This window comes from Mus caroli, unplaced genomic scaffold (genome assembly GCF_978045245.1).
Source record: "Mus caroli unplaced genomic scaffold, Mus_caroli_1 scaffold_15, whole genome shotgun sequence".
Classification (NCBI taxonomy): domain Eukaryota; kingdom Metazoa; phylum Chordata; class Mammalia; order Rodentia; family Muridae; genus Mus; species Mus caroli.
This window is the reverse complement of record NW_028227270.1, coordinates 24,405,783-24,416,278: the sequence shown is the minus strand read 5'-3', so window position 1 is coordinate 24,416,278 and position 10,496 is coordinate 24,405,783.

The following is a 10,496-nucleotide window of genomic DNA, read 5'->3' as shown; positions in this document are numbered from 1 at the left end:
AGAGTATAGACACGGGAATGGAACAAAACACACAGGAATGGAACTCGATTCCTTATTTGGCGACATCTCAGGATCCTCTGGGGCTGGCCTGTTGCTAGTCTTTACCTTAATCTCTCGTCCAAGCTTATTTATCTGGGTCTCTAAGATTATTTTGATGGCCTGATAACTTTCTGGAAGTTCCCAAGCGAGGTCTCTACTTTTTATCCCTTTAATCCTTGGAAAATGTTTTTATTTTCTCTCTTGAAAGAGTTCTTTGTTGAAAGACCATGCAGAAGTAGGGCTGGGCACCTACTGGTAACCCCCAGGCTCTGGGGATAGGAAAATGCCCGTCTAATGCTCCCTTGTCTGCAGATATGTAAGTATATCCTGTGCCTTGACCTTTTCAACAAGTAAGGCCATTTTAGGACTCATCAATAGAAATTAGCATTTTGCTGCCCCTGAGGGTATCTTTAAGTCTTGCCAAATTGAACCATGGTAGCCATCCAGGAAACCTTGGGTGTGTTTGGTTGTGGTTGGGACAGGATCATATGACAGCTCTAAACTAGGAGTGGGGATGCACATGTGTATTCTCAACACTCAGAAGGTAGAGGCAGGAGGATTGCAAGTTTCTGTGGCCAGCTTGGCCACTGTATGGGTGAGACCTTACCTCAAATACACAAAGACAAAGCAGTGTAGATTGGACTCCTATGGGAAGCTCCATGCATTTTTGTTCTCTTTGCTGCCCATAAATCCACATCCATTTAGAAAATTATAGTTTCTATGAGGAAACCCTGACACAAAAGAATAAAAATAATTGTAAGTTTTCCCACATGGTTAGAAGATATTCTTATACTCTACATAATACCTTGATCTTTTCTTCACAGATGTGACCAAAGTGGTGGCCTGGGTTAACACTTGGGAACTTCAAAGGCCACTCTGCCAACCTTAGCCCTGCAGCATTCCCGCACCAGCAAAGATGCCTTTCTGAGGGAGCCTCAGAATGAATGGTGCAGAGGAGCAGCTGGGAAGTAGACCTGAGTAAATGTGTGCTGTTGCCATAGCAACTGTGCGTGTGTGTGTGTGTGTGTGTGTGTGTGTGTGTGTGTGTGTGTGTGTGAGACTTAAACATGAACAGCTTATGATCATAATTCCAACATGCTGGTAAAATCCATAGTTCTCTGAAAGCTCTTCTACTCTGACACTTGCACATAAGCACTTTTGATGTCTCTTCCCACTGCCCATGTATTGACAGCACTTTGCCACGAGGCTTTATGGTCTTTATGGCTCCATAATGGTTATAACATAATTCATTGAGGCGCTCTGTTATCGTGGCTTATTTAGGCTGTAAACCACCCTCCTTTTTTATTGTCATAGATAGCAGTAATGTAAACAGCGTTGCAAATATAGCTTCCCCTTTTTAATTATTCCTGATTATTAATTTCCAAGAGTCAAAGTACAACCCTGGAAAGAATGGATTTTTTTAATTGGTTGCTTTTCGTGTATTGCAAATCACCATGTCTGGAAGCTACATAGTACGCTTGATCGATGTATGTCAACTATAGTCTCTGACCTGTGAAATAGAGTGTCAATTTGCTTAGTCTGATAAATAGCTATTTTGTTTCTCAAAATAATCAAAGACATTTGTCTAAAGTAGGGATGTAGGTTTCGTCTGAAAACCCAAAGACAGTATTTTAATGCATGGCTAATAAAGAGCTGTTTTAGAATACTGCTCTCAAAGGTTTAACATTGACAGTTGACTCCTTTCTAAACAGGACCTAGCAATGTATTCAACCTGTGACCTCACATGTTCACAAATGACAATATATCAATGGTAAAAGACATCATTCTTGGGGCCACTAGTTCCATTCTCCCTGACTTCCTAGTCTTAGTCTAAATAACAATATCACCAACATGTAACTAGATGGGACATTTGGTCTGATCATCCTTGCTATGCCCTAATTATTCTGTTGCTGAATAGGAATGATTATTCTGTGCCATTGTGTATTGGAAGCATGCGACTTGTTTTTGACTTTACAGGAGCTTACAGTTAAGAGATTGCCTTGACCTAAGATGAGGCATAGATTTTGGTCTTTTAAACTGTGAAGTTGTTAAACACTATGGACACCTTTAAGGTTTAATCATGTCTTACATTATAAGACAAATGTACGGCTGGGGTCAGGAGGAAGGCAATGATTTAAAGTGATGTGCCAGGAGCAAGCTGGCTCATGGGTAAAAGCAACTGCTGATGAGTCTGATGCCTAGAAATGGATGCCCAGCGCCCACGTGGTGGGAAGATAGAACCATCTCCTGAAAGCTGTGCTCTGACCCTACACACGCATACATACATGTGCACACAAAATAAATACGAATTGTAAAAGCATTTGTAGAGTCACAGAATAACCCTTAACTTGCTCGTCTGCGTGAGTAAGCATGGGTCTCATGAGACCTCTTTCTAGTAAATGAAAGTTTAGTAACAAAGGGAAAATGAATAGGCTCTCTTTGACATTTTGGCCAACAAAGGGTCTTTTTCCAGACCTTTCTTAGAACTTATGTTACTTCTTTTGGAACAGTAACAAAACCCAGTAGAAAGTATAACCTGTTGGACAACAGATTCAATTGAGAAAACATAGTAAGGTGCATAATTTCTCATGAGCAGAAGGCAGAACGCAAGTGGGAACCTTGACTAAAACCACATCAAGGGTGTAGCCGCCCGTGGCCACACAAACTGGTTTCCTGCATAGGAGCCCGGAGCTGTATGGGAGGAAACAGCAAGAGAAGTAACAAGACCAAGACAGATTCTGATCAAGGCCCAATGTTTACTAAGAGTCTGAGCTTATAAAGCTGGAGAGCCCATCCCCGCCATGCCAGGCTTCTTGATGCTTTGTTGCCAAGTTGTTAGCACTGGGTCACCAATGGACAGGTTGCCAGCTATCTCAGGAAGACAGGTTCAGCCTCTCAGCGGTAGCAGCGTCTTGGAGAAGAGCACAGGTGGCAGAACATTAGACCTAACTAGGTTGGAAGACTCCATCCACCCTAGGTGGTCTCATTCACAGTGGCAGAACAGGTCTGAGCCAGCCTGCTCAAGGCTGGGGGAGGCTACACAAGAGATGGGGGTCACGATGTGAGCACCACGCTAGTCCTTGAACCAGTGACTTGGTCAGCAGTGACCAGACAAGCCTACCTCTCCCTCGTATATCCAGTCTTACTCAGTGGGAATTGTAATATAATCTGCATTACTATAGATGTTCGGCATACCCATAGAGTCTATATTTGTCCGTTAGCCATCTACCATCACAGGGCCAACATAATGGCCAAAACAGTTTCCAGTTTCCCTGGAAACCAGACTCCCTAGTGCTATATAGCACGCTTAGTATGCCCTGTGTTCAATCCCCTATACAAAAGAAAACAGAAGAAAAAAGAAGTCTCCAGACGTAGTGGGGAATCAATCTCCTTGCTCATTGGAAACCTGCTCTCCTAGGGGACACTGGGATGCTAATCCCTCCCTTGTCTCTCTGTGCTCACTCTCTGTCCACTAGATGAGCAGCTTTGACCTAACACAAGCTCCCCACCGTGATTTCTTGCCTCACCACAGGCCCAGAAGCAGCAAGTCTATTTGATAATGGATTGGGAACCTCTTAAACAGAAGCCCTCCTCTCTTTATAAGTTGGTTATTTTATTTTATTATATGTTATAGTAATTATATAACATATACTATATGTTATATTAATATATATGTATCATGACATTTTATTATAGTAATGAAAAGCTAGCTAACACACATATCATAAACCATCCTGTCTAACCTAATATTCTCCCTACACTAAACCACCTACGGCCAGGCACTAGGCAACCAACCCCAAAGTCTTTTCCCCTGTCGGCCTTAACAGTTTTTCTGTGGGGTTTGGGGAGAGACAGAATTTTGCTAAGTAGTCCAGTGGCCTTGAACTCACTATATAGTCCCCCAGTTGTAAAACTCAGAGTCTCGTGCCTCCATCTCCTGAGAGTTAGGATGATAAGTGTGTGGTGCCACACTGGGATCTTGCCTTGCCTTTCTTAAAAAAAAAAAAAATCACAATATAAATCTATGGACTGGTGTTTCTGCTCCTCCCGTGTGGCCCAGAGTGACACAGTATCCCTCTACTCTCGGGATCTTACATAATATGTATTCTTCAGTGGAGTGGCTCTAGTTTCTCCACGTCTCTGTCAGTGACCTTCATGTGTTAGCTCCTGAGGGTGCAATTGAGAGAAACTTGTGCTTGGGGGCATTTGTGGTCACTGTTCCATCTGCCAAAAATGCAGTCCACCCCCACATGTTTCTGTACACACACACACACACACACTGTATTTAAATCTCAGCTCCAATGGCATCCACCCCTTGAGCCTTCGCTGACCACGCTAACTGACCCGGCAGCTGCTCAGCTTCCAACAGCCTCAGCCTCTGCCCCCTTTGTTTCTCTCCATAGTGCTTATTACAGCTTAACTCTATTTGTCTGTTGTGTGTGATCCTGCATTCCTTATTATATAACCTAAGTGTCATTAAAATAAAGTATATGTTCACAGTTGTTGTTCTGCTAATTGCGAGATTCCAATCACTGAGAACAATGCCTGACAGATAGGGGGCTTTAAAGATCTAGCCTTTCAATGCACAAACTTCACTTGTTCAGAGTACCTGACTCATTAATAAGCACTCGAACCATCGGCTTCTCCCTCAGATTTATGCCTCTTATTGGAACCGGACATATATGCAAGAGGCCAGTTCTCTGGATCAATATGATGTGAGTTTCTAAAAGGGAGTAAGTGCTTCAGAAACATACATATCCTGGGTGATCCGGGATAAAATCCCAGGCAAGCAGGCTCATGGAATCAATACTGAGACTCCCGAGAATTAAGGAAAAGCAAGCAATTACCATCCGTGTATTATCCAGCTGTAAGCCCCGGCTCTGAACGCTTGCCTGCTTTGAACATGGACTCCTTTGATGCTTTGGGGATAAGGGAAGCACTTTAGTTCATCACCTAGAAGTAACATGGATCCTCTTGTGAGGGGAACGTTCAGCCTGGGAGTGTCTGGCAAGCGTTGGCACAGACACTCTGGGATGAACAGACAGACAGTACCTTATCCGTTGCTGCTCCACCTGGCAGCTCAGCTCCACACGGCAATGCTCCTCCAGAAGGAAAGGGGGGCCTTTTCCTTCTACATGCAGCAAAGGCTTTGCAAAGGAATGCTGGGTACCACCACTTGCTTATCTAAGAGCTGGGTACCACCTCATATAACATCTACAGCAGTGGTTCTCAACCTTCCTAACGTGGTGACCCTTTAATATGGTTCCTCCTGCTGTGGTGACTCCCAACCATAAAATTATCTCATTGCTACTTCATAAGTGTGATTTGCTATTGTTATAAATCTTAATGTAAATATCTGATATGCAGGATCTCCGCTATGTGACCACTGTGAGAGTGTTGGTCATTTGACCCTCAAAAGGGTCGTGACCCACAGGTTGGATCGATAATAAAAAAAAAGAAGATATGGTAATGATGGCTGGGAATTGAGAAGCTTATGACCAGGAGGGGAGAGAGGGAGGGAGGAATTCATACTTTCTGAAAAGGCACAAGAACCTAAGTTCATCACTAGTAGGAGACATCCCTGCATATATTTCCACACAGGGTGATTCCAGAGGCTCACCCACGATATGGGCTGTAAGATAATTTTCTTTCTCTAACCCAAGTGTTGCCATTTAGAACTAAGATCAGATGGACTATTGTCTCTGAGTCTGAAAGTATAATATATATATGTGTATTTATATATTATACATTATTATACATATATAATAGACGGATGATTGATGGCTCAGGAGTTAAGAATATTTTCTTCTCTACCAGAAATCAGGTTCAGCTCTCAGCACCCGTATGGTGGCTTATAACAGACTCTAGCTCTGGGGTTTTGACACCTTCTTCTAGCCTCTGTGGCCACGCGCACACACATGGTGCACATGCAGATACTCAGGCACACATAAAAAGTCTCAAAATAAATATTTCTAAAAATATTGTAAAATGAAGAAAGCTGGAGAAAGAGGGTTAAAAGAGGACTTGGGCTCCAGACTGTGCAGGGTATAGAGCTCTGACAGCCAACACTCAGCCCTGGGTACACAGTACCCAGAAAGGCTTCTGTGGAAACCGTATTTGTTCAGGACATACTGTCTGTGCCCAGTCTGTGATAGATAACAGGGTTCATAGTCGGTAGTTGCCAGAGACAGCCTGCAAAACTGGAAATATTGAATATCTTTATAGGAAATGTTTGCTGATCTTTGGGAACTATTAAAGGAGCCATTTACTCCCCAGACTATTGTGGGTTGGTTGAAATATTTCTGAGGACTACAGGGCTCTTATTTGTCTTGATTCCCTCTGTATGAAGCAAGCCTCTCACTGCAATTATATTTCTGAAGTGTGTTTTCTTAAGAGAAATCTTCACACTGGTTATTAAGAATTTCTCAGCATCCTGGACAAGTGGTGCTTTCCCCTGTAAATGACTAATTGGCCTTCTGGTACAATTCCACAAGCTCACACGCAGTTCTCCTGGACTTCAGTGAGTCCAGCATCCCTTGTCACTCATCCAGATCTACAGGGTGGAAAGACGATACTGTGGACCTGGATGACCCTGTAATGTCTGAGCCCTTTGGGGTCAGAGCACATGGACGGTTACATTGCATCCCGTGGGAGATAAGGAGGGTGTTTGGTGTCTGTGACCTTAAATTTCTAGGCCTTTTTACCCTTTTAATGCATGAATAAAACCAAATAGGTACAAGACTAAAAAAAAAAAAAAATGCTGTTGCCCAAAGACCTTCTACAACCCTCTTTAAATCCTCTCCACTGTGGTTTGGATCTGTTAGTTGTTAAAGGGTTGTTCTGGGCAATGGTGTGGACTGAACCATCATCCATTTGTGGCAACTGCACCCTTCAAGTTTAATTTACTACTTCTAAATAACATGCTAAAAAATCTCTTTACACTATAGTACTATCAATGAGACACTTCTCCTTCCACATGTCTGTGAAGGATTGACTCCAGCCACCCCCAGAAACACCAAATTCTGCACATAGTAAGTCCCTTCCATAAAATGGTGAAATATATGGATTAAAATGACAGTTATCTTCTTAGATGCTTTAAGTATTCTATGGATGGCGTGTATAAGATACAATGGAGGTGCTATTTAAATAGTTGCTACATTGTATTAGGATATAATTTTAAGAAAAACATGTCTATAACATATATATATGTATATATATATATATATATATATATATATATATGCCATTTTAGAACATATTTTTACACTGTGGCTGGCTGAATCCTGAAAGGAAGAAACCACAGATACAACAGGCCAGTGTAGTTCCTTTGATCCTCTCTGGAAGCCATGCTTGGAGTGTGATTGTTCTGTGCTTGCTGCATCGCTCTAACCGTACAGGCACCCTCTAGCATGGATGAGTCTTCCTACAGCCTCTTGTTTGAGATTTCTCACATTCCTCCAGGCTCTGTGGTTTCCACTGGAGTCACCTCTGATTTGTTGAACGTGTTCTCTTTAGTGAGGAAGAGCAGAAGGGAGAGCTGCTGCTACTTTGAGCATCTCACGCTGATTCCACTGTGCCCTCCCATTTGGTTGACAGCTTTTCTGGGTTTGCAGTTCTTGCATAGTGAAAACTGTGTTCCCCTGGGAGTTGTAGGCATTCAGCATTGTTCTATGACTTCCTATGTTGTGATGACAATTCCTGGCTTTTATTTTGTTTTATAAATGCTTTGCCTGCATGCATGTCTGTATACCATTTGTGTGCCTGGGGCTTGTGGATGCCAGAAGAGGGTATTGGATCCCCAAGAACTGGACCTGGAACAGTTGTGAGAAATCACATGAGTTCTGGAAATGGAATCCTAGTCCTCTGCAAGAGCAGCCAGTGCTCTGAACAGCTGAGTCATCGATTTTAGCCCCTTCCTGATTTTTTTTTTTTTTTGGTGTTTTGTTTTGTTTTGTTTTGTTTTATCATTTTGGGGTCTTATCCTTTATCCAGCCATTCTAAAATGGTGCCATGATGCATCTTGCCTGGATCTTTTTCTTTAGATTTCTAGAGCTGAACAGTCAGTGATTCTTTTAATTCTATAGACTTATATATATATATATATATATATATGTATATGTATATATATGCTCTATTTGCATGTGTGCTTACATGACAGAAGAAAGCATCAGATCTCAGTGTAGATGCTTTTGAGTCACAAAAACCACACATCTTAATAACTTAATGACATCAAAGAATAATGATCTAATGATCCAAAGAAATTTTTAAATTTTAAATATTTTTAGCTAAATGGTGACACAATTTGCTAAAATTTGTGGCAGAAGAAGTGCTTAGAGCCTGGTGCGAAATGCATGTGTTAGAACAGATCAGGCATCTTGGGGAACTAGAAGCTGAAAAGCAAATTAGATCCAAAGCAAGGAGACAAGGAATAAGAATTAAAGCAGCCGGGCGTGGTGGCGCACGCCTTTAATCCCAACACTCGGGAGGCAGAGGCAGGAGGATTTCTGAGTTCGAGGCCAGCCTGGTCTACAAAGTGAGTGCCAGGACAGCCAGGGCTACACAGAGAAACCCTGTCTCGAAAAACCAAAAAAAAAAAAAAAAAAAAAAAAAAAAAAAAAAAAAAAAAAAAAAAAAAAAATTAAAGCAAAAAATGGGTGAAATGAAAGACAAAAAAGTAATTGAGAAAATTGATGAAACCCACGGTGCTTCTCTGAGAAGCTATTGGGTGTGGCCTCTCACAGACACGAGAGGACAGGAACCACTGATAGATGAGGTGAGACACAGGGTTTCACCGCAGAGATATGAAGGAATCTGTGAACTTGGCTCATACATCTGATAATCCAAATGAAATGGACCAGTTTTTTTGAAAGAAAAATCTGCCCAAACTCATCAATACTCGGTATAGTTTGTTCTCCTATAAAACTACAAAGATAGCTAACATACTATGTTGTTTTAACCAGAAAAAAATATTCAATGCATTATCTTCTTGTTAGAAATATGTTATAGGCTTCTGAATATCTGAGAGAATGCCCACCCTGGGCTACTCTCCATGGTCCTACCTTTGGGTTTTTTTTTACTCTGAACAAAAGGCAAGGATGCTGATCGTTGTAGCCATGAACACACTAAAGAGCCCCTGGCAGAGAGTTAGAGTGAGACCTACCCAGGAGAGAGACCCAGGACAGAGAGCACCTGCTTCTACTAGCCTGTGTCCTACCAGTCTGTATCCTGGTAACTCAGGGTGTACAGTCACCACTCTGGACTGCTCTGCACCCCACCCCCCAAACAAACAAGTAGTTCAAATAACTAGCTCCCAAACTATGACATCTACACCAATGTTGACTAAGAGCAAATAGACCCTGCTGTGAAAAATACCCAAGAGAAAGTTCAGTTTTAGGCCGTGTTTGTAGACGTTTCATTCCATGGCCAATCGGCTCCGTGATGTCTAGGGCTGTGGTGAGACAGAGAACCACAGCATAAACAGGTGTAGAACAGAGTCATTTACTCTATGGAGGCCAAGGGGCTGGCACGGGATATAGTCTTTGAAGACAACACCCCACACACCCTTAGTGACCTACTTCCTCCCCTGTCTTCCAGTTTCTATGACCTACCAATAGACAAGTTCATGTTTTAATCCATTTCTCCAATGGTGAGGCCATAGCCCTCACAATCCAAATCACCTCTCAACAACCGACCAGGTAGGAGCTAAGCCTTTAATACACGAGCCTTTTGGAGAATGCATCACATCAAAAGCATAAAATCCCACAAAAGGAAGTAAAAATTTAATACACCGCTATGCCAGAATTGGGAGGAGGATTCAGCCTAGCTCTATGACAGCTACCTCCTTCACTGTAGGGTCTAGGGGCCAGTGACAATTGCTGGCATGTCAGTACTTATAGAGGGTTGGATAAATACCGCCATCCTCTTCTTGGGTACGACATCATCCTAGGACTAGAAAATAATGACGTGCATCCTATGGCAGTTTCTAACCTCTGACATTTGTAGCTTGTTTTACTTAAATCCTCAGCCAAAACAAGAGATAATTATGTTTGCTCTTAAGCTGTTTTGGAGTCCTGGGCTCCTCTTCCTTGCCTGGCTAACGTGAGTTCTAGATCCAGAAAAAAAGTCCCGAGTCATGCAGATCGGATGCATATAGCCATGTATGTGAGCTTGAGTCTGCAGGCTGTAGTAGGTTGCAATGCACTGTTCATGAAGCAGGCTGCTTGTTGTTATGAGGGGGTGAAATATGTTCCCAGAAATAAAAGCCCAAAATTGTATTCCTTAGAAACTCAGACTATGAACTCAATTGGAAATATGGTCCTTGTAAGTACAATTAGTTAAGACTCATTGCATTTGCATCTTTCTGGAGTCAAGAGACAAAGGGTACCACCCAGACTCTGGGGAGACTGGCTCTCCTGGTGCTTTGTGATGGCAGTCTTCTAGGCTTCCAGACCATGGAA